This window comes from Monodon monoceros, unplaced genomic scaffold (assembly GCF_005190385.1).
Source record: "Monodon monoceros isolate NGI ecotype Baffin Bay Population unplaced genomic scaffold, NGI_Narwhal_1 Super_Scaffold_16, whole genome shotgun sequence".
NCBI classification, from domain to species: domain Eukaryota; kingdom Metazoa; phylum Chordata; class Mammalia; order Artiodactyla; family Monodontidae; genus Monodon; species Monodon monoceros.
Window position 1 is genome coordinate 35117353 of NW_021703772.1, and position 26647 is coordinate 35143999.

Genomic DNA, 26647 nt, shown 5'->3' on the forward strand with positions numbered 1-26647 from the left:
CTTTCATTTGTATAATTCCATTTCCTTCACCATTTCTTATTCAGAGCATGACATCATGGAGTCAGAGAATGGAAACTGTTTCTATACCTTGGGAGGAAAAATAGCAATGTTTGTGATAAACCAATTTTTTTTCCCTCCCTCTAAGCTAAACTCCTAGAATTCTTAACACATGCTTTTTTCTTGGAATCATTTTTACTTCTGGCTTTATGTAAAATGTGAGAATTTTCTATCTCAGGAAGTGGCATTAGTTCATCTCTTATGACGCTCCCATTGTATGTTCACTGCTAGTGAGATAATTTGTGTAGAGCCACCATTATTATTACTATAAATTGACCTGTATAGCGTACTTTTATGCATGTCTATTATTTTCAATCTCAGAATTGTGTTACTTAGGCCCTGATCAGAAAGGTTATCACATGAAAATATCTAATGAACCTGGCTCTAGGGTATGGAATTCAAATATACTTTGTAGCTACAAATAATACCCATTTACTAAAAGTGGACTGACTTACTATAAGTAATTCAAAACCACAGATGTAAATATACTATCAAGGTTGGAATTAGGCCTGTAAACAGAGATATAATTCATGAGTCTTATTATTTAATCAACCATTACATAGATAGTTCTAAGTCAAGTTGTAAAATCTTAACACTCAGCTTTAAGTGTGTTTTATAGGTACACACAGTACTTTCAATCTCTAACGCTTATGAAATGAAACCCCGTCATCTAATTTTCACCCTCCAGGTATAAGGATCTTATAAAATAGCAGAATATCGAGGTAAGAGATGGTTTGAGCTTCTCTGAATTGTTTGCTGATCACCTGCAAATGTGTCTGCTTCACTATTTAAAAAGGCAGAGATGTGATCATGTGTGTGTACATACAAAACCCAGACATGTATAGAAATACACACACAATGGGATATGGAAGGCAAGGAGAACTCAATTCTGAATTTAAATTTGCAGTTTCTAAAGTCCTGCTTGCAGCACCTCAAATATTTCAAGCTCTCTGAGTCCCAGTCTCACCATTTGCAAAGCAGCTGTGAAGAAGAGATGCGTGTGGGGAAACCCTTTGTAAACAGTGAGATACAAAGCACTAAGCATACGTGAGAGCTGTGTGTTTGTGTGTGTGGCCACTGTAGCTTGACCCAGTTCACACAAACATACGAATGAACAAAGGTTGTTTTCTTCGTTTCTCTCACAGACATCTGGACATTTTTTTTTTTAAAAAGGATACTTGTAAGTCCAAATGAATAAAAGTAAATGGTATTTAAAAGACTCCTACCACATTAGAAAAAATTTTGGGGTGTCCACCTGGTCCTGCCCAGGAGTTGTCTCTGGGGTCAAGCCCAACTGTGCCCATTGTGTTCAGCTGCTTCTTCCACGTTAGAAACGACAGTTTTTCCAGAGTAGCCAAGCTTTTCCACGGGCAGTTTCCATGGCAGTGCTGAAATGGCTCTGGCATTGAGGGGACGGGAGGGAGGAAGTGGAAAGGCAAAGAGGAGAAATGAAAGGGATCCTGAGAGGGGAGAGGTGGAGGAGGGGCAGCCTTTTATGTCTCCTGGAAACTTGTTTGTCAAGTTCTTGTAAATCAGGGGTTGTACGTATATCCAATCATACTTTACTACAGTTTTTTAAAAAGCCATTCACGGCTGACATTTCCTAAATGTCATGTTTAGCTACAAAACACAACCCTGGCAAGATGTCAAAGGTGCTGCCTTTGTTGCTGAAATCTGGTTTCTTCAGTCACAGTAAATAACTAACAAACTTATGGCTATTTTCCCTTAAACACAAAAGCATCTTCTTGTGTATACCAGAAAGTGCATTAAAATACATGTACAGACAGTTAAAAGCTATTTGTATTTTCTACAAACTACCACCCAAGATGGGAAGAAAGGACATTAACAAGAATCCTTGGCACTACAATGTTCACTGCAGCTCTATTTACAATAGCCAGGACATGGAAGCAACCTAAGTGCCCACTGACAGGTGAATGGATAAAGAAGATGTGGCACATATATACAATGGAATATTACTCAGCCATAAAAAGGAACGAAATTGGGTCATTTGTAGTGAAGTGAATGGACCTAGAGACTGTCATACAGAGTGAAGTAAGTCAGAAAGAGAAAAACAAATACCGTATGCTAACATATATATGGAATCTAAAAAAAAATAAAAGGGTTCTGAAGAACCTAGGGGCAGGACAGGAATAAAGACACAGACGTAGAGAATGGACTTGAGGATGTGGGGAGGGCGAAGGGTAAGCTGGGACGAAGTGAGAGAGTGGCATGGACATATATACACTACCAAATGTAAAATAGATAGCTAGTGGGAAGCAGCCGCATAGCACAGGGAGATCAGCTCGGTGCTTTGTGACCACCTAGAGGGGTGGGATAGGGAGGGTGGGAGGGAGACGCAAGAGGGAGGAGATATGGGGATATATGTATACGTATAGCTGATTCACTGTGTTATACAGCAACAACTAACACAACAATGTAAAGCAATTATACTCCAACAAAGATGTTAAAAAAAAAAAAGAATCCTTGGCACTAAATAGCCTCCCACTTTGGTGAGGATCTCAGAGGCACGACAGTGAAGCAGGTAAGAGATGGCCACATGCAACTCTACTGGGGCTGGTTAACTGCACCAGCCCTACAGCTCCACTGCCAGCGTCTCGAGCTAAAGCTGAAGTCATCTCATTGCACGAAGGTGAGGGGCATCAATATCCGTTTCTACTGAGAACAAAGAGCCTTCACTAAAGTGCACGGTGTTGGCCAATGCATCTTCTTCTCTTTGGCATGAAAGAGGGGGTCTGAGCTAATGATTCACAGTGTTTATAAAATGACAGACGTAGGCAAACACTTATTCACGGTCAGCTAAGCTTCGGTCTGCTCCAACATGCCTTCCTGAAGCGACTCCTCTCAAAAACAAACTCACTTGGCAAATGTTTAACTTCATTAAGTCTGAATGACATCAAGGGGGTATATTTCCAACGGATTCAGACATGCAAAATGTGGATCAGGCGTCTTTACCAAAGGCCCAGTTTGATATTTGTGGAATGTTCTCAAATGGAGACAAAACCAGAGTGTGGCCAAGAAAAGGTAAAAGCTGTCGTTTCCTACAATAGTGTGGTACATTTCTGTTTTAGACTCTAGCACCGTACTTGTAAAAGTCACTGCTTCCATAAGAGTTGATTACATGTTTATTTCTCAAGAACAATGTGTCTGAGTGGCAAACACCTTCGGAATTATTTTTTTAGGGATAAGCTAAAGTAAGTCAGATTTCTTTGTGAAAGAAGGGATGCAGGAAGACAAAGGGTGTTGAGATTTAAAGTCTGGAAATTTAGGGTCTGACAGCTATTGGGGGTGGGGGATGGTGAAGGCCTCTTGGAAGAGGATAAGAAGATCCAGGGACCACAGCCATGTGCTCTGGTTTTCCTCTTTAGGGGCAGTGACTTCTTTTGAAAAATGAGAGGTTTATTTTCCTAACAGGCAGGGAGGAAAAGCTAGGCAGATGTGTGTGGGCTGGTTCTGGCCCTTGATGAGCAGACAGAAATGATGCTGCCTTTATGTCTCACCAAATATATCCATCCAAACACATATGAATAGGGGCCTCCACTTGAGTTGCACACTCAAGATCCTAAATTTCAATGCAGTGCTGGTGCTGTTTTAGGAAAGTTTACGTGGCCAGATTTCCATTAGCAGAACCGTTCTCAGATGTGGTTAGCAAATTACATGGACATTTCCTCCCCCTCCCCCCCACGCCGCCCCCCGCCCCTGCTCCTCTAGGCTGAAAAGTCTGAAATCAAGGTATTTTGAAAATGTTTCTGTGATTTGATCAAGGAGGTAGTTGATAGGGGGCCAGACGTAATTCTTAGGGCAAAGTGAAGACTACGACCAAACAATCCCCTTCCTTTGAACAAGAATGCTCCCAGCCTTTTAAAGACTGTCCCTGTCATGTACAACATGTAGATGCTCTTGTCAGTGTAGCTCAGGGTTTTGACAGCTAAAAGTGGAATGCGGCTTTGAGCATTCACTAAAAAGCTCCCTGTGCAGCTATGTTTGTGTGTCAATGTGGGTGTTCCCCCCCAACCCCCGCTTTTTCCGTGTTTTTTTTTTTTTTCCTCCTAGAATAGGGGTTTTTGTGCTGTTAATCCTCTTGGAATGTAGCTCTTATCACCACCTAGATGAATTCATTACCCTTTTGCCCTCAATGCTCCCCAGGCCCAGGAGACTTGGGAACAAGAGAGCAATTGTCTCGGGAGCTGCCCCCTGAATTCAGGTGTGCTGGCGCTGAGTTACCCTGCACCCGATTTTTCCTATAATCAAAAGGGAAGGGGAGAAATTAATCATGCTTCCCTCTCCAAGGGAGTGGGAGGAAAAGAGCCTTCAGGAACAGAGGCTGAGGCCCCCTGCCATTAAATCCAGCTATTCTAAAGCTAAAGGTTTAAAAAAAAAAAAGGCAGCAGGTTCACAAGAGCGTTCTGTAGCTGTATCTGCACAAGGCCAGAGCAACTGATCAATATAGTGGGGGAAAATACGAGTTAAACCTGTTATCTGGGAGGATGTTTAAGAGAGAGAGAGGGAAACATTGCTTGTTTGTCTTTATTTCTCTTAAACTTCTTCTGGTTATACAGTGGCATCAAAACCAAAATGTTCTGTACTTTATACAGAGCTTGCAAAACTTATTTTACGTCTTTAAATGTATGTCCCTCTCTATCATCTTTAAATCATGAGTTTTTGCTCACACAAGAAAACAAACTAAGAATACAGATGCAGCGTGCACCTCTTAGGGTTGTAGACCATAAGGCATGGTAATGTCATCTAGGCAAGAGGTGCAGACACAGGAGTGCATCCGTCGCTGGTTCTTCCTTCAAGCGCATAAACACGAAGCTGAGATGTACACTGAAACGGGCAATGACCCAAACCAAAAAGGTGGCCAAATAGACTGGAGAAGAGACATGAACATTCTTAATCCGTTAAAAGGCAATAGAAAGCAACCATTAATTGAACAATACTGAGCTAGATCCCCCCTCTTAAAGAACTCTGTCAAAGGGCAGGGATTTCTAACCAAACTCCTCAGATACTTCTAGAATCCAGTACTCCCTGAATAAAGTCCACAGGACCACTTTACACTAAGGTCTACATTCTTTTTCTTTTTTTTGAATTCTTACAGCCGTTTATTGCTTTTTTTTTTTTACATCTTTATTGGAGTATAAGTGCTTCACAATGGTGTGTTAGTTTCTGCTGTACAACAAAGTGAATCAGCTGTACGTGTACATATATCCCCAGATCCCCTCCCTCTTGTGTCTCCCTCCCACCCTCCCTATCCCACCCCTCTAGGTGGTCACAAAGCACCGAGCTGATCTCCCTGTGCTATGCGGCTGCTTCCCACTAGCTAGCTATTTTACATTTGGTAGTGTATATATGTCCATGCCACTCTCTCACTTCGTCCCAGCTTACCCTTCCCCCTCCCCACGTCAAGTCCATTCTATACATCTGCATCTTTATCCCTGTCCTGTCCCTAGGTTCTTCAGAACCATTTTTTTAATTTTATTTTAGATTCCATATATATGTGTTAGCATACGGTATTTGTTTTTCTCTTTCTGACTTAACTTCACTCTGCATGACAGACTCTAGGTCCATCCACCTCACTACAAATAACTCAATTTCGTTTCTTTTATGGCTGAGTAATATTCCATTGTATATATGTGCCACATCTTCTTTATCCATTCATCTGCTGATGGACACTTAGGCTGCTTCCATGTCCTGGCTATTGTAAACAGTGCTGCAATGAACATTGGGGTGCATGTGTCTTTTTGAATTATGGTTTTCTCTGGGTATATGCCCAGTAGTGGGATTGCTGGGTCATATGGTAGTTCCATTTTTAGATTTTTAAGGAACCTCCATACTGTTCTCCATAGTGGCTGTATCAATTCACATTCCCACCAACAGTGCAAGAGGGTTCCCTTTTCTCCACGCCCCCTCCAGCATTTATTGTTTGTAGATTTTTTGATGACGGCCATTCTGAAGGTCTACATTCTTGTTAGCTATGTTTTCACAAGGCTGAAATGTCTTGTATCAAAATAAAACTCAATTTATAATCCCTCATTACAGGGATGGTGCGGGGAGGAGTGAATACAAAACTTTTCATGCCTCCTCCTTCAGTTTAAGGCTATGTAAATCCATCATGGATTCTGAATATAATATTAGAGAATCCCTTTGGTAACAATTATGCATGTCAGAACACCAGGAATAATGGAACACTAACTAAAATACATCAGGTGTTGGATAAAGGTTACTGACAGGCTAATATATTTATTTTTTAATGGAAAATTTTAGTCCCAGATAAAATAAAATACGTGCCATTCATTTAATTTTCTCAGGATCTTGAAAAGCGTCTTGCCTTCACTGTTTTTATTGCAAACACGTTGCTGTAGTCACAAAATCGTCTACCATACATTAAGTTTATTCACTTAACAAACACTTCTTCCTCTGCATTGCAGGTATGTACACAGTCGGAGGAAAGCTTCCCATTGCTGGTTGGTGCATCTAAAAACACAAACACCGAGAGATGTTGTGCGCTTCCTCCCAGCAAGTGTTCAGCTACAGAAGAAATATACAAACACGCCTCTCCCTCAGCAGTTCTCATTGACTTCCAGCCATTGACTTCATAGTGGCGCACTTCATTTTCAAAACACTTTCATAAACGTGATTGGGAACCATGCTGGGAGATTAACTTTTGGTGATAACACAAAACCTGATAAGACTTGTTTTTCGGAAGGTTCTCGGCAGTGAAGGAACATATGGTGCACTCTTTGCTGAGCATAACTCCTTACACCCGAGAACTGAGATTTCCTTAACTCATTCTCTGTATTGCTGAAGGCCAAGGTCCTCAACACTCCAAAAAAAAAAATTAACTGCTCTCAGTCCTGGTCAGTCACTATCCACTCGGCTTTGGGTCCACATTAAAACCTTGTATTAAGAGAGAAAGAGGAGGGTGGGAGGGAGGGAGACGCAAGAGGGAAGAGATATGGGAACATATGTATATGTATCACTGATTCACTTTGTTATGAAGCAGAAACTAACACACCATTGTAAAGCAATTATACTCCAATAAAGATGTAAAAAAAAAAAAAAAGAATATATCCTCTGATCAAAATAAAAAAAAAAGAGAAAGAAATAAACAAGGTATAAGCCCCAAAGGACAACAAATGGGAGAGGAGACAAAAACGGCTGAGACACAATTCTGAAAGACAGAAAGCAAACAGAGGAGTGGTACCTGACTCAGCAGAGGCAGGTGAGAAGAATACAAAGGAGAAGCCAGCTAGTTGGTCCCCAGAGAACCCCCAGGAAGGCTAAGAGGCTGGAGACCAGACATTACAGAGGACAGTGTGAGGCACCGGGCTGAAAACAAGGGGCTGAGGAGGAAGCCTCCATGACGCCTCCAGCCCTGCTCCCATTCAAAGCTGAGGATGGGGGCTACTCTTAGACCCCTAGGCAGGAGTTGTGGGTTCCATTAGTGGCAGATTAAGTGGCCACAATAGGAAGATCATTTGGGGAGGGAGTAAGGTGGCTTCTAACAAACTGAACTGGCTGAAAGAAATGAATTCCTGTCCTTCAGTGGTTGGATGAGACTAGCAATTAGCAGAAGACCAGAAGGAGAGGTTTTGAGGATACCCAGGAAAGTCTAGGGACTACTGTCATCATTTCCTTGACCTGGACATCAGGAACCTTGGGTTTAAGATCCTGCCTGTGTCCCTGACTCTTCATGTAGCCTTTGAGTTACTTTTCCTTTCCAGGCTGCAGTTCCCTCATTGTAAAATGAAGGGTTAACAGTCCTAGGGTCCTGTTATTCTGAGATGCTCACTCTTCCCAGCAGATCCAAAATGACAGAGTCTCAGGGGTCTCTGACATGGTGCCATGCAGCCCGAGGCTTCACTGACTTCTCGGGGTCCTTGCAGCTCCCACAGCAGGTGGTTGCCATTCCTGGATGTGATGCAATGACATCATCCTTCCAAAAAGGCTGTTTTCAACAAACTTGCATCAGAAGCACAGGACAGGACTCTAAGGCACTTACGATATGCCCGTATCCACTCTCCATTTTTCCATATAACAAAGTAAAAGCATTGTCAGGTGCAGCTAACCCAAACTCAACTGCTTTACTCTCACACTTTTCTTTTTTTCTTAGTGAAACTCAGGAGAAAAGAAAAGAGTGAAAAACTCAACACTCCTCCCTCTTTTCAAGGGGCAACTCTGAAAACAGAAAAATAGTTAACATTTATTGAACACTTAGGACAGGTCTGAGGTACTGGGCTAGAAGCTTTACATGTCTTTTCTCACTAGATTCTCAAATACCCCCATTTTACAGGTGAGGAAATCGAGGCTCCAAGAGCTTAAGTCATCTACTGGTACACGTGGAGGGGCCAGTGTCAAACCGGGGTCTCTAAACTACAGGGGCCACACTCTTGTTCCTACTATCTTCGGCCCAGGTAGCCAGTCCCCTGGACACTGCAAGAGAGCATTCTGCAATCCAGCCTCCAGTGGTGTTTCCAGTAGCTTCAAAGGATTGACATGATTGGCCCTTCTGCTGAAAAGCTAGGAGGCATTCTGAAAAATCAATACTGGCTCCTGCAAGAAGCAGCCTTGCCCAAAGCTAATTGAAAGCCATCTCAACATTTTCAGAACTGTGGCCATAGTCATCTGTCTTGTGGCATACCGTGTCCCATCATGCAGTAAATCGCTTCCAAATCACATCTACATGTTCACTCATACAAAACAGCAGACCACGATATTTTTTGTCATTGCCCAGTAACTCCTCCACCTAAACTCAGAGCACTGGTATTGTGGTTTACATAATAGGCAGCTTGCTGACATTACTATTTTAAAGTACCACTTTTTCAGGGTTTGTCACAAGTCATTTTAAATTTCATTTAGCTCTAGCTTGTTACATAACTTTATGTTTAGAGACAATGTCCTCTGCTGCATCAACAAGCTGTGCTGGAAAATACAATTATTTGGGGTCTAAACATTTTTTTGGCAAACTTTGATTCTACCCTTTTAGAAGGCCATTAAATAGGGTGGTAATGAAAAAGGGAAGTTATATGGCTTATTGCAAGACATTAATCTGGAAAACTAAAAGACATATATTTTGATATTTAATCTGGATTTATGGTATGGCCTTGAGACTTCAATTTCACTTACCATAAGTGAACCCAAAGACCAAATCATTATTCAGTGTAACTTTGCAAACCAAATGATCATCTACCTCATTACTAGAGACTAGAACTCAGACAAGAAACTGGCAGATTTGGTGGGGTGGATATTTGTGGTTTGGTCATCATCCAGTATCTACTCACTCCCACTTCTCCTGGCCACGAAAGCTCCATTTTGCTACCTCCAGAAAGGGTGGGGAGTGAGGTATATGACCCAGGATGAACCCATCAGCACATCATGCCATATGTCTCAGTTATGGGTTCGACAAAACCCCAAATGGGCACTCAGGCCAAAGAGAAGCCAGTCCAGGGCTTTGCTTAAGGCTATTAGGAAATTGGACTTTGTTTCTGCTAGGCTTGAATGGAAGAGGATCATGGAACTAGAGCTGCCTCAGCCATCTTGTGAACACGAGCTCAGAGAGGAGAGTACACAAAAGAACACAGAGGAAGCAGGAGTCAAGGATCACAGCCCAGTCAACCCCCGCCAAAGAGGTTTCCTGAAAGTCCCATCTAACCATCTCTCCACTGGCTACCCTTAACTGCAAGGGAGGCGTGGAAATGCAGTCTTTTGGCTGGGCACGTTATGCCCTTGAATAAAACCAGGGTGTGCTACTAAGGAAGAAGGAAAGAAAGGGTGTCGGAGGGGCAATTGGTAGTCTCCTCTGTGGCCTGTCTCGGTTGGGTTTTCTGTGCTTACTATAGAAAACAGAGATCCTATATATGTAAAGGAGTCTACAAATTAGAGATAAAGTAAAAACACACAAGTGTTTGATTTATAAAATCTTTCATTAGGGTAACCTGATTCTCCTTTTATAGTAGATTCATTTGAAATCATGACTCAATCTTAAAATACGGTTATCTACAATTAAAAGTGCAGGATCAGCAGGCATGTGCAGCGGCCCAATTTTGCATATTCAGTGTAGTTACTGAAAAAAAAATGTTGCTAAAAATGTTAAATATCCTAATTTCTTCTTAAATTATAGGGATAAATCATACTACATATTTATGAGTTCACCGTCTCAAGGCAGGAATTTTTCTGTTTCAAATTTTGCCTTAGAATTCTATAGGTTAGGTTAGAAATGATAACAAATACGGGAATCTTTGAATTGACACTTAGTTCTCAGGCGACAGCTTTAAAAACTAGAGAAGCAGCTGCTATTAAGAATTTTTTTTTCACTAGTCACAAAGACACATCATACATTAGAGGATATACGGCATGCCAAAATGAGATGCTCTCTGAAATTATTTAGTGTGGCACAAGGAAAGCAAGATAAACAAGAAAACAGCGTTTATTGCACCAAGGGAGATAAAAGACTGAGGACTCACAAGGCTGGATTGTTAACAGACACCTTGCCTTTGGTCTAGAGTCATGCAGGCAACAATAAATGGCCTCTGTAAATCATTTTCATATAATTTCAGAACTGGAAGGAAGCTTGAAAATCACTGAATTCAACCCTCTCACTCTACAGAGGAGAAAAACTTGGACCTAAAAAAACTCTAAGGTTCTACAAATTCATGGAAGAGCCAGGATCAAAACACAGTTTTCTTTCCTAACTCGTGGCACAATATTCTTTCCACCAACTTCCATTCAGAAGTTACCGAATTAAGAAGTCAAGCCGCCAGATGTGCACTGTAATTTACCTCTGTGTTGACGGTGAACTCATTCTGAAATTGTATTTTTACAGGTAGGAGGAACTGATTGTAATACCATGACATCTGCCAAGAGTGCTTAATGAGAAAAATATATGACATCTCGCCTCACTGAGCTAAATTAAACCTGGCCCAGGGTGTATGGACATACAGAGGCCTTCCTTGATACCAAAGGAAGAGGCTGGGGGGCTGTAAGGGTTAACAGCTGGCGGGACTTTTATTTTCTAGTGGAGGTTAATTCTCTGTCACTCTTTCCTTCAACTGCTTCCCACCTACTGCTGAAGTTCCCCTGAAACACATTCCCCTGCAATGTCACCCTCACCGTAAGCTCTCCCCAAACATTCAAAACTAGGGTAATCAACAAGTGATGGAAAAACTAGATCATGTGAAGGTCTCTCTCCAAAGCATCAGAAGACAGAATCACGAAAAATCTTTCAGAGTGGGTTGGTTTGAATGTACTACAAATAATAAGATGAATCCTTCTTATTAATACACTTTCTTCACATGGCAGCTTGTAATTATGAGAAATGCAGTAAGTCCCCCACTCAGCAGTTTCTCAGACCTAGCATTTGGGAGTAGGAAGAAACCCCAGAGATGGTCTAATAGGTTGAGTTCCTTCGTTTTGCAGAGATTAGGAAGAAAGCTAATAAGCTCTGCTAAATCAGGTGTAGGAAAGAGCAGTTACTGTTCTCAAATCATGGCATATTCAGCTGAAGTACGTTTACAAATATATTCTCCTGAAGAGCATCACATGAGGTGTCTAGAACCCGTCATTTTCATATGGCTTGACTCATATTTTCCTTTTTTCAATTAAAAATAAACTTTGTTGGTTCTTTCTTATTAGAAAAAGCAGTATATGTTTAGAGCAGGAAATTAAAGACACACAAAAATGAAGAACATGTGAAATGCTCATGGATCTTACTACCCAGAGAACCACTTAAAAAACCCTTAAATAGGGTAAGCTGTGACAAAGTGAGAGAGTGGCATGGACATATATACACTACCAAACGTAAAATAGATAGCTAGTGGGAAGCAGCCGCATAGCACAGGGAGATCAGCTCGGTGCTTTGTGACCGCCTGGAGGGGTGGGATAGGGAGGGTGGGAGGGAGACGCAAGAGGGAGGAGATATGGGGACATGTGTATGTGTATAACTGATTCACTTTGTTATACAGCAGAAACTAACACACCATTGTAAAGCAATTATACTCCAATAAAGATGTAAAAAAAACCCAAAAAAACAAAAACCCTTAAATATATTTCCAGGTCATTTTCTAAGAATATATCCATATATTACCAAAATGTGATCATTCTGTGCATACTTGTTTTTTTTAATAATGGGATCTTATCACTTAACAATATATGATGAACATCTTTTCATTATCAATATTTGACTATATCGTCTATAGTAGCTGAGCAGTATTTCACTATTTGTAACATAATATATTTAACTAATCTGTTATTGTTGTACATGTAAGCAATTTCCTATTTACCCTATTATGAGCAATGGTGTGATTAACACCTTAGTGGCCAAAACCTTTGCACATATCTTTAATTATTTCCTTAGCATAGATTCCTAGAAATAAAACTTCTGTGACAAAACAGTGAACACATTTTTAAAGGATATTTAGAAATACATATTGCCTCCACCAATTGAGTCAATAGTTTAATTTACTTGAGTTACATGCATATCAAGTGCTCTGATCAGTTCAGCACTTCATGAAGAGAAACCATATAGGCTTGGGTTGGTGAAGTGTAATAGATGTGCTATTATCTATAATTCTGACGAGTGTTAACTGCAAACACCTTAATCAATTAGATAATTGTTTTTACTAGAAGCTCTCTCTTTATCTGCTTCCAGTCATGGCTGACTTATACACTCCATTTTGACTCTTTCTTTGGAATTTGATGTCTTTTTCCCCCTCTTGTGTAAGTACTCTTTTTACACACTTACCAATATTCTTAAAGAGATTCTAGATGTTTAGTCCCTGGCAACATTCTTGTAGTGCACTGATTACATGCATCAGCTAGAAAATCTATCATCCAAGTTATGCTCCCCATTAGATGGCAGAACCAGTTTGCAGTTTGACATTTTAAGGAAATGATAAAAACAACACCTGAAGTTCAGGCAAAATTGACAAGTACCTACAAGACTAAAGAGAGGAAGTAGAATGTGTTGTCAGACCGCACATTGTACTTTAAATTTTTTATTTATTCATTTTTATTCTACCTGGTTCCAAAAAGGACTTAAAGCAGCTTTTCTTTTTAAAAGTATTTTCTAAATTGGACATTTTCACATCACTGAGGCTGCCAACTTCTTTCCTAACATAAGGATATCCTTCTACCATGACTGCTTGCTATATTTGAAAACTGAATGGCAAGGATATTGTTCTTATCCAGAAAAGAGGAAAAAATAACTCATGATGATCATGACTCCTGCCTGGAAGACCCTCCAAACAGCATGCCCTAGGTATGAAATGCAAGTCTCGTAAGAAACCAGGAAGAACTCCATTTCTAGGATGTATGAGAGCTCCAATAAATCACAAAAATTCAGGCCTTTGCGTATTCACTTCTCCCAAGGGACTGTAAATACACAGAGCTCCAGCATCTTGACTTGTGAGAACACTGTGAGACCCAAAAACACATAGGGGGGCCTGAGAGCAGGGAAAGCCAGGCTGGGCATCACCGGGAAGAGGGAAGCTTCCATCTCCCCTGGACCAGCTGCAGGAAACACCCATCTCCTGCTCGGCTTGTCCTTCTGACTCTCCTCTTTCTGCTTCTTCCCAAGTCCTCCCTCTATTCCAGCACCACCCATCAGACCTCTCGGGGGTCTGGCTCTGGTGTCCTGTCCCACATTTTGAAACATGGGGTTTTTCAGCCTGTGGTCTTTCTATTTTTTTTTTAATAAGGAAATGGAGATCCATTTTTAAAAAATAAATTTATTTATTTATTTTTGGCTGTGTTGGGTCTTCATTGCTGCATGTGGGCTTTCTCTAGTTGTGGTGAGCGGGGGCTACTCTTTGTTGTGGTGCGCGAGCTTCTCATTGCAGTGGCTTCTCTTGTTGCAGAGTACGGCCTCCAGGCGCGCAGGCTTCAGTAGTTGTGGCATGCAGGCTCAGTAGTTGTGGCTCGCAGGCTCTAGAGCGCAGGCTCAGTAGTGGTGGCGCACGGGCTTAGTTGCTCCATTGCATGTGGGATCTTCCTGGACCAGGGCTCAAACCCGCGTCCCCTGCATCGGCAGGCAGATTCTTAACCACTGCGCCACCAGGGAAGTCCCAGCCTGTGGTCTTTCTAAATCTTCATTTTTAGACTCCATTTCCACCTCTCTTCCATTGGCCTAAATCTTGCCTGATATCTCCTATTTCAGGGCTGGGTGTTGAAAAGCATGGTCCCAGACCCCATGTTATACACTGAAGGACCCTTCATGACAAGTACTCAGTATGTAGTAAACAGAAGACTTGGAAGAAAATAAATTTTGCGTGTTTTAAAAAAAAGGGAGGGGTGTTAAGTGCTACATTAATGTTAAAGGGGTTAAAGGGAACGAATGTCATTGAACTTACTTGGCATGCTAAAAGTGTTACACTGAGTTTTGCCTATGCTCTAAATACTCCCAGATGCTACCATTTAGGAATAAAAGGATCATTTTCATTGTGAAACCTGGAATTTTCTGAAATTTTTCAGTTTTCTGAAATTTCAAAAAAACCCTCAAGACAAACATGCAGTGTTTCATCTGAACCAGCAGTATATCCAAGGAGCAAGGGCCAGATTCAACAATAAGACCCACCTAATAGAAAATATCTTATCGACAGTTAGCCCACAATTAACCCTGATGTTTTAGCATTTCACAATCTACACTGGGCCCTTTCAAATAATCATTTCATTTGATCCTCCCCACAATTTAGTAAGGTAGGTGTTACTAGTACCACCTCAGAGATGACGAATCAGGCTCCCAGGGGTTACAGGATGCACTCAAGGCATTTAGGCAGCTAGTTCAGTAGTTGAGAACGTGGGCACTGAGGCAGACCCCCGAGGTTCAAGTCCAGGCCCTGCCCATGCTAACTGTGTGAACTTGGGCAACTAACTTGTTTTCACTATGCCTCAGTGGCTACATCCTAAAACACAGACAAATGACAATACTACCCGCCTCACAAGGCCGCTGTGAGGATTAGTTGAATTAGTGCATTAACGCGGTTACAGAACTAGTCAGTCTGTCTGCGGGTGCCTGCCACACAGTCGGCACTTAAGAAATGTTCACAAGACTCAATTCCCAGAGCTAAGTGTTTTAAGGCCAGATGAGGTATCCTTATCTTTACATGGCTTCTATGATTCATAATTTTATCAGCAGAGAAATTAGCAATTTCTCACCAAAGAAAAAGACATGCTAAAAGGAAAACTTGAACTGGATACAATGACTCAAAAAGGAAGGAAAGGGCAAAAGTTCAAGTGTGGCTTCTTAAAACAACCCCATTTATTTTTGTTTCCGGAAACATACTGCATACCATTTAAGTATTTTCAGTCATTTTAGAGCACAATGAAAGGTCAAGCTAAATGGAAGTAATATTTGTATAGCCCATGGTGACTGTCCGGGAGTCTGTTTCCCATGGCCTGGTCCTGGGTGCGGACAAATGAGGCACTTCTAGATCCGCGGAGAAAGGGTCTGTGCCCCCCCGCCAGTCCTCCCCCCACCCCTGTGCCCACTCCACGCGAGCTCTCGGGCAAGAGAGGGGAACAAAGATGCAGCTGGCAACGCTGGAGTGCTGGAGAAAAGAGCAATTTCACCCAGGGAAGAGAGAGGGCAGTGGGAAATGGACAGAGAAATACTACCAGGACACATTTTCTTGTTTCTAGTTTCTTGCAGCCATGGGGGCAAAAAAGGAGGCTGAAGCGCAGAGAAGGTGGTGTTGGGAGGACAGAGAGAAACAGAGAGACCGACCAAGACACGGTGATGGCAGGAAAAAAACGCAGGCGGCTGGAATAACTACCAAAAAAGGACCAGCCTGCAGAAGATACCAAAGCAGCAGAGTGTCATGGCAGAGAAGTTCTGGAAAAGTAGGCATGTCAGAGGCCCATAAAGGGGGGCCACATAAGGCCAGGAATGAGTGATTTCTCCCCGTCCTATTCCAGTACGCAGGAGGGACTGGGAGATGACCACGGTGGGGCTCTTAGCCGTCATCTATAGATTGCAGTTGTGATGCAGGTTGAGGTTCCTTCCTAGAAATCATACCACCTTCTAAAGCATCATGTGAAGTGTGCTTCTCCTGGCACAAGCATGGTCTGGAGGGTTCAAAAGTCAAGTACGGTGTGAAGGAATCCAATTAGGGAACTCAGGGAGTCTCTGACACAAGGGTTACATGTGAAAAAGGAAATCTCACTTGAAACAGGAACATATTCAGAATTAAAACATAAAGTTATGGACTGTCATTCAGCCCAGAAGTTCTGCATGTCACAAATGTAAAAATAATTATTACATTTGTATAGCACTTTAAAGTTTACAAGGAAGTTTTATAAAAGTCTGTCCCACATGGATGCTTTTCATGCCCCAACATGACATGTTCTTTGTATTATTATGAGTCCCTAAGAATTGGCTTTATGCTACTGCAAACACTTTTTTTAATCTATAAATAGTCCTCATAGAGTTTTATCTGAAATACTATACATAATAGGCAAACAGTGGGTTCTAGGTACTGAATCTATTCTAAAATATCTACTACTTTCCCAGAATGACTAATTAAATATAATTTACATTACCTGAACTAGGTGTAAATATTGCAATACTCTGCACAGACCATTAAGCATATTTCATTAAGAGAAGTTTCTATATTTCCAAACCGTCAGATATTCTAAAGGGGTACTATAGGTGAAAGACCCCTCAAGAGTCTTTAAAAACAGCTCTTCATAGCATAAACAGGAAGCCTGCTGTAAGGTAATGAAGAATGATGGAATAAAAATGATTGTGGCCTATTTCCACAAAGAAGCATGGAAAAAAGATAACAAGCTAATATTACTCCCAGTTTGCTGAGTTAAAATGAACTGTTTTGTCATTAGGCAAGTGTCTTATTTACTCTTTGCCCTATATACAATAATAACGTGTTGTTGAGAGTCAAGAGTTCACGTTAGTATTTTTTAATTTAGGAAAAAGGGGAAATTATAAGCACTAAAGAAATTTTTCTGGTTGACACAGTTGAGCATGCCTGGAGGGTGATGTGTACTTTGTACCCAAATCTATGTTCTATCCTTGAGGGACTTCCATGGTGGCGCAGTGGTTAAGACTCCGCCTGCCAATGCAGGGGACATGGGTTTGAGCCCTGGTCCAGGAAGATCCCACATGCCACGAAACAACTAAGCCCGTGTGCTACAACTACTGAGCCTGCGCTCTAGAGCCTGCGAGCCACAACTACTGAGCCCACATGCCACGACTATTGAAGCCCGTGTGCCTAGAGCCCGTGTTCCGCAACAAGAGAAGCCACCACAATGAAGAGTAGCCCCGCTCGCTGCAGCTAGAGAAAGCCCGCGCGCAGCAAAGACCCAACACAGCCAAGAAAACAAAAACGTCCTGTCCTTGAGATACAGAGATAACATTTCTGACCCACAGTTAGCAGAGCATTCATTTTGAGGTTCTTTCTCTCAGCTCTGACGATAAATTTGTGCTGATTTACCCTCTTTTGGTCATCTGGTTTCCTACGTTACTGACAGCATACATTTGGGAGACAGCTGCCTGGCGTTGTGAGAGAAGTTGCAGCTTGGAGGAAGGAAGTGAAGCAGCGAGCTAACCCTTGGTCTTGGCACTGGGTGCGTGCCAACTGATGTATTAAAAGCAAAATTCTATAAAGTTGATACTGATACTGTCAGTATGGTAAGAACTCTGCAAACCTATTTACATTAAGAAAAACTGTGATAAGCTAAAACTTTTCACTGGCTATGCTAACTTCTGGAGTAAATTAAGCCTCCTGGAAGGTTGTATCAGTTCCTTTAATATTGCTGAGTATTCAGGTGGTTCCAAGTTTGGGTTTCTCCAAGCCCTTATTCTCCATCATACTGGAGGGTCCCAGTCTACTAAATTTGGATACTGATTCCTTGATCAGAAGTAATGTGGCCCAGAGTATATCTGGCCCAATATATAAATCACCAATATACAGATCACAGAAAGACCTACCTGAATATATTCCTTCATTCAACAAATACTAATGGAACATTTCTTATGTATCAAGCAGTAGTCACAGCACTGGAAATCCTAGTGAACAGAACTTACAGTCAGCCGGTGGTCTACCATGGGGCTAGCTGAATAGATCATGCACCATTTTGCTAAATCTTTGAGCAGACCATAGAGAAAGAAGAAGAAAAGAGAACATCAACTCATTAGCAGAGAGCAAGCTTAGAGGACAAAGCCACATCTCTCCTACTTGTTGATTTCCTCTCCCTAACTCTTTGTCACTCTAGGTGAGCAACTGCATGCCTCTTAACTGGCTGCCAGAGCCCTCTTCAAGCTCTCTTTTCAGAAAGCTTTGCAGAAGTCTTATAAACAATTCTGCTATTCCAGAAAATGTTAATGCTCAAGGTACTCCTTTGAAAAAAAAGGAAAATTCCTTTGAGATTTTTATCTCAGTAACTAGGAATGCAATTAGGCCTATGCTTGGCACTTCGTTAGTTCCCAGAGCCAAGAGATCTCAGGGTTAGGAGAACAAAGCTACCAAGATGCTTTAGCTGTTGACTATGGCTGGCCCAAAATTCAAGAGTTAAAGCCTGAGAATGTTTTACCCCTTTACTTGAATTTCCCGTTTAAGTAACTTCCAAATACCAAAGCTTAGAGGACCTAGAAGGCAAAATCCTTTCCACTACTTTATCGAAAAATTATGTATGCTGTGATTTATTGCTAATGCTGGTCTTTCAAAGCATTAGTCAGGACACCTGCAAACCTTTGGACAACAGCTGTCAATACAAGTTTAACATTTCATGGGTCAGCACTTAAAATCTGACAAATAATAAATCATCCTTATAACCTAACCAGTGTGAGGCACTGGGTTGGTAATCTATTGAGAGTTGGTTTAAAAAGTATAAACCACAGATTACACTATAACTCAGCACTTGGGAAAATGGAGACTGGGTAAAATAATGATTGTTGTTACCACTTCTCTTTCTTCAGTGGTAGAAAGAACTTTTCTTTTTACATAAAGATACTTCACTGTCTGTTAACAACATAAAATTTGGTTCTTACATTATGTGTATGTGCTTTAAAAACAAAGTATTTCTGCACTCTTTATAGCTATATAGTGAATGCTCCAAAGGGGACAATACTCTATTTAGGACTTGCCAGGGCAATATTTGATAGCAATATTTAACTTGTTTTGGAAGGTATGCATCGATTTTTCAGGGATATAAACATTTTCATCATTTCCGTTATTAAAATATTATAAGTAACTGCTTAAGCCCTGGTAGAACAAATGCTGTGTATCAAATACCCACTGGTGTGAGGAACAGCTGGATACGTCTGTCTAGAAATGGCTGTGATATATTCCAATATACTTTAATAGGTTCACAAGAGAAAAAAATTGAGGTCCTTTAGTGGTATGATGACTTGCTTGTGGTACACAGTCTCTGTGTACCTCTCTTACCTTCTTTCCACATTGGCATAAAATTTTAGGTCAAGTCAGGCTGTCAGTGAAGACTGCATCGGCATTAGGAATCCTAAAATTCATTTAATGCCTTTTTTCTGACCAGAGGTAAAGCACTAGCTAAAGGTAGAAGTGGAGTCAAACCTTAGAGAAGCAGCCTGGGCAGAAGGACCCCTTGGGACCTACAGAGAATTTTCAACATCTAATGAAAGTGATTTCAACTTCAGTGTTCACCTCAAGAAAAATAGGAGAAGCCCAGACTCAGTTAGGTGCATTGACATGTATTGAAGAAAATGCTCATATATACTTCCGTATTTAAATTTCTTTGATTCCTTTTATTCAAACCCCTTAAAGAGAGCTGAGTCATTAGTAACTATAGAAACATTAATACCAGTGGTAGGCAGAAGCTCACAGGGATGCCTGATTTCCTGAGATGGCCCAGACATGCAGGGCTAGAGCTCCCAGGAACCTTGTCTATCCTATGTGACCTTTTCCCCTCACCTGAGGCTGACTGGTCAAAAGGCGGTCATCAACCTAAGTTGGATAAATTAGGTTCCCTCTTCTTGGAGCCTCAGACTTTGAACTATGAACCCCAGTATGTAGACGTCATCAGCACTCCATCACACTGACAGCAATGCCTTAGAGAAGAGACCACAAAGCCCTATGTCAAGTCTGCAAGGCCTTCCCTGGTGGTGGCCCTTCATGCAGTTTGAAGGTTCTACCATCCCTTCAATGCTATAGATGCCCCAGGATCCTGCCAATAAAACAATTCAAAAATAATTCTGTTTTGGTTTAAGCTAGCCAGTCAGTTTCTGTAGCTTCCAATCAAAAGAGCCCTGTAGGTTAAGGACGTTAGTACTTTAATAAGAAGCTACGTTTTGTTAAAGGTGAAGTAGAAGGGACAGGACCGTAATTCCTTCTGTTTGTAGGAAACTCCATTTTACAGATGCTCTCACATGTGATCACTGTCAGGGCCAGGGAAGGGTTGCTATTATCCCCTCAGGAGAGAGAAAAGGCAAGGACAGCTCAGAGAGGGTACTGCCTCTGTGCTGTGGCCTGATTGCTGGGAAGTGGCAGAACTAGGCTTAGAACCAGGTCTCCTGAATGCTGGTCAAGCACCCTTCCCACTACACCTCGGTGTGTATGTATATATGTAACCATAAAGGAATCTTACAGGGAATATAATAAGCAAAACAGAAAAACAGAGCTATTCTGAGTATATACATCTTTTCATTTTTTCCTACCCAACTCCGAACCAAGGGCTTGGGGAAAGTCTCAATAAAGTAAAAAATATAAACTATTGCCTTATGATGATATTTGTCAATAAAAAGATTAAGACCAAGAAGTGCCTCTTTTTGACACGGATAGTAAGTTTACCTTCTCCTACACATTTTAACTATTAGCAGGGAGTAGCCTTTGAACTACAAGGCAGTGGTGTCCAAGGTATTTTCATCTTACATGTTTGAACAAAAAAAGGTTTGGCTGTTTGTTTACGATTCATATACATGTATTATTGTACTAACTATATATAATCGTTTGTTACGATTCATATACATGTATTATTGTATATACATTATAAAACATAAAAAAATAGAATAGAATGACAGAATTGATGTACTATTTTGCTAACCATGATGTCTCAAGTCAAATACACCCAGGACGAGATTCATGACTAATTAACCACAGTGGATATAAATCTGTACGTCTTCCAGATAATTTAGAATTTTGGTGGCCAGCTTCTTGCAAGATCGGATTAGATGAACACTGTCATTACCTCATAACAGGGCCGACAGAGTTCATGTTAAACTTTGACATTTTCTTGTTGCTTGCAATATTAAAATTATCTTCAATTTATGGGAATTCTTTGTAGAATCTTTTTAAGACTCTGTGAGGGTTTGTTAAAACTAAAACATAGAATTTGTAAATACAGTTGACCAGGCATGATATATTCCGCAAAATAACCAAAGCAGATGAGCCAGAGGGGAAGCCACTGTGAAGAGGAGGCCTCACCTCCCTCCCTCCAGGTGATACTCGACCATTTGACCCATGGACCCAGGAATGATGCCAGTGCCAATATAGTCACCATCTGTTATCATAATGTTTCATGATAATAAAATGAATGTAAATGAAAATTCTAATCACTGTCTTTCTCAACCAAATGAATCTTCTCAAGAGCTCCCTGTGGGTACATAGCCTATTTTGGAGGCCATTTTGCCAGGCAGTGAGGCAGTAGTTTACTTCTAGAGTCACTTATAATCACAGGAATCTCTTGGCCTAAAACTATGCAGGACAAGGATAAACGAACCTGGGTTGGAAAGAGTTTATTTTGCCTTTTTAAAAACGTTTAACATTATGAACTCTAAGCCACAACCAGAAAAGCACATGAAACATTAATGTTTGACGTATATACTGTGTATTACCCATGCGACTGCCAGCCCCTGTCAAAAACCAGAATGTTGCCAGCACTTGCAGGAGCCCCGCAACTCCTCTCTCTCCCCCAGCATGCCCTTCAGAGGGAACCACTATCCTGATTCTTTCAGTAATAAATTCCTGGCCACTTATGTCTGTAACCCTTAGCAACAGAGTTTAGTTTTGTCTGTTTTCATACTTTACATAAATGAAATAAGATTGCTATGTATACTCTGTATCTTCTTTCTTTTAACGTTACGTCTTAAGATGTATCCCTCTTCTTGTGTGCAGCACTAATTTATTCTTTTTCATTGCTGTATAATATTCCGCTGTATAGTTAGAGGCGTCATAGTTCCTCGTGATTACGCCACCGTTTACTCATCCATTCTACTATTGATGGATATTCTGTGTTTCTAATTTGAGAGGAATACAAATAATGCTGCTAAGAACAAGTTACACATCTCTGGATGTATGCAAGTGTACATTTCTCTAGAACACACAGACAAGTGCACACCTGTGCATGCATGAGAGTGGAATTGCTGGATGGGACCTTAGTTTCTAAAACAAAACAAAACAAAAACCTAAGAAAGGTAATTCTAGTGAATCACTTAGAAATCTATTTTAATATAAACTAACTCTTACGTAGCCATGAGGAAAGCTCATTAAATTACTAGATTTATCTTTCCCTAGACTTTCACTCCTGCACACTGACTAAATCTGAACGAAGACATTAAATGCATTTAACTCTGTTAAAAAATAGTTTGAAAATTTCCAATGAATTTACTGAAGCCAATACCCCCAAAGCTCCTCTCCCTGCCACATATATATTTTGTACATACTGTAATTGCATTTTTCCTTTTAATGAGGGCCAATATTGTGTCTACTGAGAGAACAAAATGTTCATTCAAATTTTAAAGCAATTTTGCACCAAAAGGTTTCAAGTTAGCACTCATATTGATCAAGCATGGAAAGCCAAAAATGTTAATCCTGAGCTAAACTGAGGAGTACAAATACAAACAATAGAGATTAATTCCAACCTCAGAGTCTCCAATGTTTCATGACCATCATGAGTGATCTCCCAATGGACTACAGAAATGGGACATACTTGGATGACAACATTGTGGCACCAGCAAATCTGCTCCTCCGTCTCCCACTGTCTTATTGACAAAAAACATAATAACTAGCATCTATGATAATGCCAGGCACTGACTGCATATTAGTTCTTACATGCAATGCCTTTTTTATTCTGTTTTTTTGTGTGTGTGTGGTACGTGGGCCTCTCACTGTTGCGGCCTCTCCCGTTGCGGAGCACAGGCTCCGGACGCGCAGGTTCAGCGGCCATGGCTCACGGGCCCAGCCGCTCCGCGGCATGTGGGATCTTCCCGGACCGGGGCACGAACCCATGCCCCTGCATCGGCAGGCGGACTCTCAACCACTGCGCCACCAGGGAAGCCCGCAATGCCTTTTTAATCCTTAAAACAACCCTATGAGCTATGTACTATTATCCTTCCCATTTTACAAAAGGAAACTGAAGCCCAGAGAGGGAAAGTGACTTGACCCAGGTCCCATGGCTGTAAGTAGTTGAGTTGGGAATCAAACCGGTTCCTGGTGCCTCAGTTCACACTCTACGGCCTGGCAACATGTTAGTTTTGTTGTTGTCATTGTTGTTATAATTTTGATTACCAAGAAGAATAGTTCTTTAAGACCAGGGCAAATGTGTGAACCAAAGGGGGAAAAAAATCTATGTACGTTTGTTTTTATTGGAAAATTTTGTGGAAATGATTGTAACCAAGCAACTCTAATTCTGGGAGAACTAATTAAGAAATGAATTAAGGGATTCGATGGATACCCAAATTAGTCATTAGAGCTTGAAGATCTGGAGTTCTGGTCTAAATCCAGCTTTGGCACTTGCATCCCAAATAAACATGGCCAGATAAGTACCACAGCTCACAATTAAAATGCATTTACATGGCTTATGCATCCGCATGGGAGAGGTCGCTCCCTAATTGAATTCGGACACCTCTTCAGTTACTGTGGGTTTCATTTGCCATCTCCCTGTTCTTTTGTGACTGCCGGCAATAGGATTATGCTGAGGGAGAAATCATTTCAATCAGTGATGTCTGCAGAATGAGCGTAAAAAGATAAAAGTAAAGACTTTGAACTATAATTAGAAAATTCCTTAAGTGTGCTCATGTGACATGGGTTTGAGACTACGACCGACTGGCAAGATGAGTTACAGAATGGACGTCCAATGTCACTGTTCTGGGATGAGCAGCCAGTAAAACTGGTGTTCCAGCGTGAGACAACCGTAATCTTTCGCAGGCCAAAACATTCCTGCTTTCTACCTCTAATATAATGAGTGACAGACAGCTGGAGGCATCTCATTCTCCTGACAAAAATATGATCAGAATTGTTTTCAGTTGGTACGTCTTTCCATCAAGCTGTTTGTTGCCTTCCATCAGAATAATCAGAGTTTCTGATTATCTGGTACGTTCCAAGGAAACAGGAATTGATTGTGCCCTTGCTTGTCTGATGGGGAGAAGGCTGCCAGAATTTACATAGTAACTCTTCAGTTGCCTAATGGAAAGAAAAACTAAGCTCTGTGTGTGTGTGTGTGTGTGTGTGTGTGTGAAAGAAAAACTAAGGGGGGTGTGTTTGTGTGTGTGTGTGTGAGAGAGAGAGAGAGAGAGGAAGAATCAACCAGTAGTTTCCATAATAATTCTCTTTGAACAACAATAAAGAAAATGTTTTCGTGGTGATTCAGATTTCAGATATGAGGAAGTAAAGTATTCTATTCCATTCATGGAAAACAACCAACGTTAATGGCTCTTTTCAAAAAGTTACAGTCATCTTACTACTGAAGTTTCAGGGTTATGTAAAAAGAATCAAGTTTAAACATTCATGGAAACATCCAGGTACAATAAGACCTCATTATTTTGGACTACTTCAATTTGGAATTTACAATCATTTGACAGGATCTAGACCAGAGATGATCTTTTCACAGTGAAAAATGGCTTGCTAAGCAAATTACTTTAAACAAGCAAGACTGCTGGGGGGACAAAAATAAGAATATTTTTGTAAAGTATGAGGAACAAAAAATAACAACATGCTTCCCCTCCAACAAATACTTGTGATGAACCCAGTCAAATACCAATAACTGATAACAATAATAATTACCATTTAACTGAAGGTCAATCTTATATAGTCCACTTTACATACATGAGCTAGAAATATCCCAACAATTCTGCAAGATGGGTATAATCATCCCCATATTAAAGAGAAGGAAACTGAGGCTCAGAGAGGCAGGTGACATGCAGAGACCATACAGTTACTAGGCAGCAGAGGCAAGATTCAAAGCCAGGCTGTCTGGCTCAAAAGTCTGTGTCCTTCCACTCCCCACTCAACGCTGAGTGAGCACTGACGACTGCGAGCCAGACTTCCAGATTCACTGGACCAAGTTCTTCGACAACAGCAAAAATGGTTATCACTTCAAGGAGGGAAAGCCAAGTAGTCTGGCCCCAGAGCCCACCACTCTTAACCATAATTCCTTTCTACAACACAATGATCTCTATAAATAAAGACTTTTCTCCCCTGGAACTTTGAGGTATTTCGCATGCATGAAAAGTACAGAAATCCATAGAAACGTCGATGTAGGTGATGTAGGTGGAGAGGGCACAGGTGGGTGGAGGAGGACTGCTTCCAGTCCTCTGCTCCTTGCCTCCATCCCCCATCCCCCTCCCCATCATGAGCGACTTGTCTCTTCGGTCTGTACACCTATACAGGAGCACTGTGGCGCTAAAATCCTGAAAGGCTGACAGACTGTGACAAGAGCTGTGGGAGTCAGCTGCAGGTGCAGGGGCAGCCAGCCATGTGGGCAGCAGGCGGATACAGAGAAGGGAGGGATCAGCTCTACTTACCTGGGAATCCACGGAGATATTCCTGACAGTGGTCAGAGTCTGCAGTGCTCTAGGAGAAAAAGAAATTTGGGAAGTCAGATCTCACATTTCAAAGCCACACCACTCATCTCCCTCACACCCACACCCAAGCACAGGCTCTGGAGTCAGGCAGACAAGGAATTGGGTCTTACCTGTGACTTAAAGCCTCAGTTTACTCAACTGTAAAATGGGGGACAATATCAATAATAGTAGCTTCCTCACAGAGATGTTGGGAAGACTGGATAGTATATAATTTGTGCAATGAATTTGGCACACACAGTAGTGATATTTTAATAACAACATTTATTACTTTCATTTTCATTTCATTTATTACTGTTATTTACTAACAACAGCTAACATTTATTACTTTCTTACAAGGTGCTTGGCATTGTTCTAGGGCCTCAATGGGTTAACTCTTCGATACTCTGAGGTAGGCACTATTACCACTGGCGTTTTGCAGATATAGAAAATGAGGCGCCAAAAGGTGAAAGCACCTGTCTCATAAAAATATACAAGGGGCTTCCCTGGTGGCGCAGTGGCTGAGAATCTGCCTGCTAATGCAGGGGACACGGGTTCGAGCCCTGGTCTGGGAGGATCCCACATGCCACGGAGCAACTAGGCCCGTGAGCCACAACTACTGAGCCTGCGCGTCTGGAGCCTGTGCTCCGCAATAAGAGAGGCCGCGATAGTGAGAGGCCCGCTCACCGCGATGAAGAGCGGCCCCTGCTTGCCACAACTAGAGAAAGCCCTCGCACAGAAACGAAGACCCAACACAGCAAAAGTAAATAAATTAATTAATAAACTCCTACCCCCAATATCTAAAAAAAAAAAAAA

The 26647-nt window shown here is 41.4% G+C and overlaps 1 protein-coding gene across 3 annotated transcripts in view; it reads right to left on the reverse strand.

Annotated features, from left to right (window-relative positions):
• SPATS2L (spermatogenesis associated serine rich 2 like) overlaps window positions 1–26647 on the reverse strand; it is a 165623-nt gene that overhangs the window by 117078 nt on the left and 21898 nt on the right. For all 3 annotated transcript variants that reach the window (XM_029225067.1, XM_029225069.1, XM_029225066.1), the window contains exon 2: window positions 25796–25844. The gene's annotated coding sequence lies outside the window, so the exon portion shown is untranslated. The remainder of the gene's footprint in view (window positions 1–25795; window positions 25845–26647) is intronic.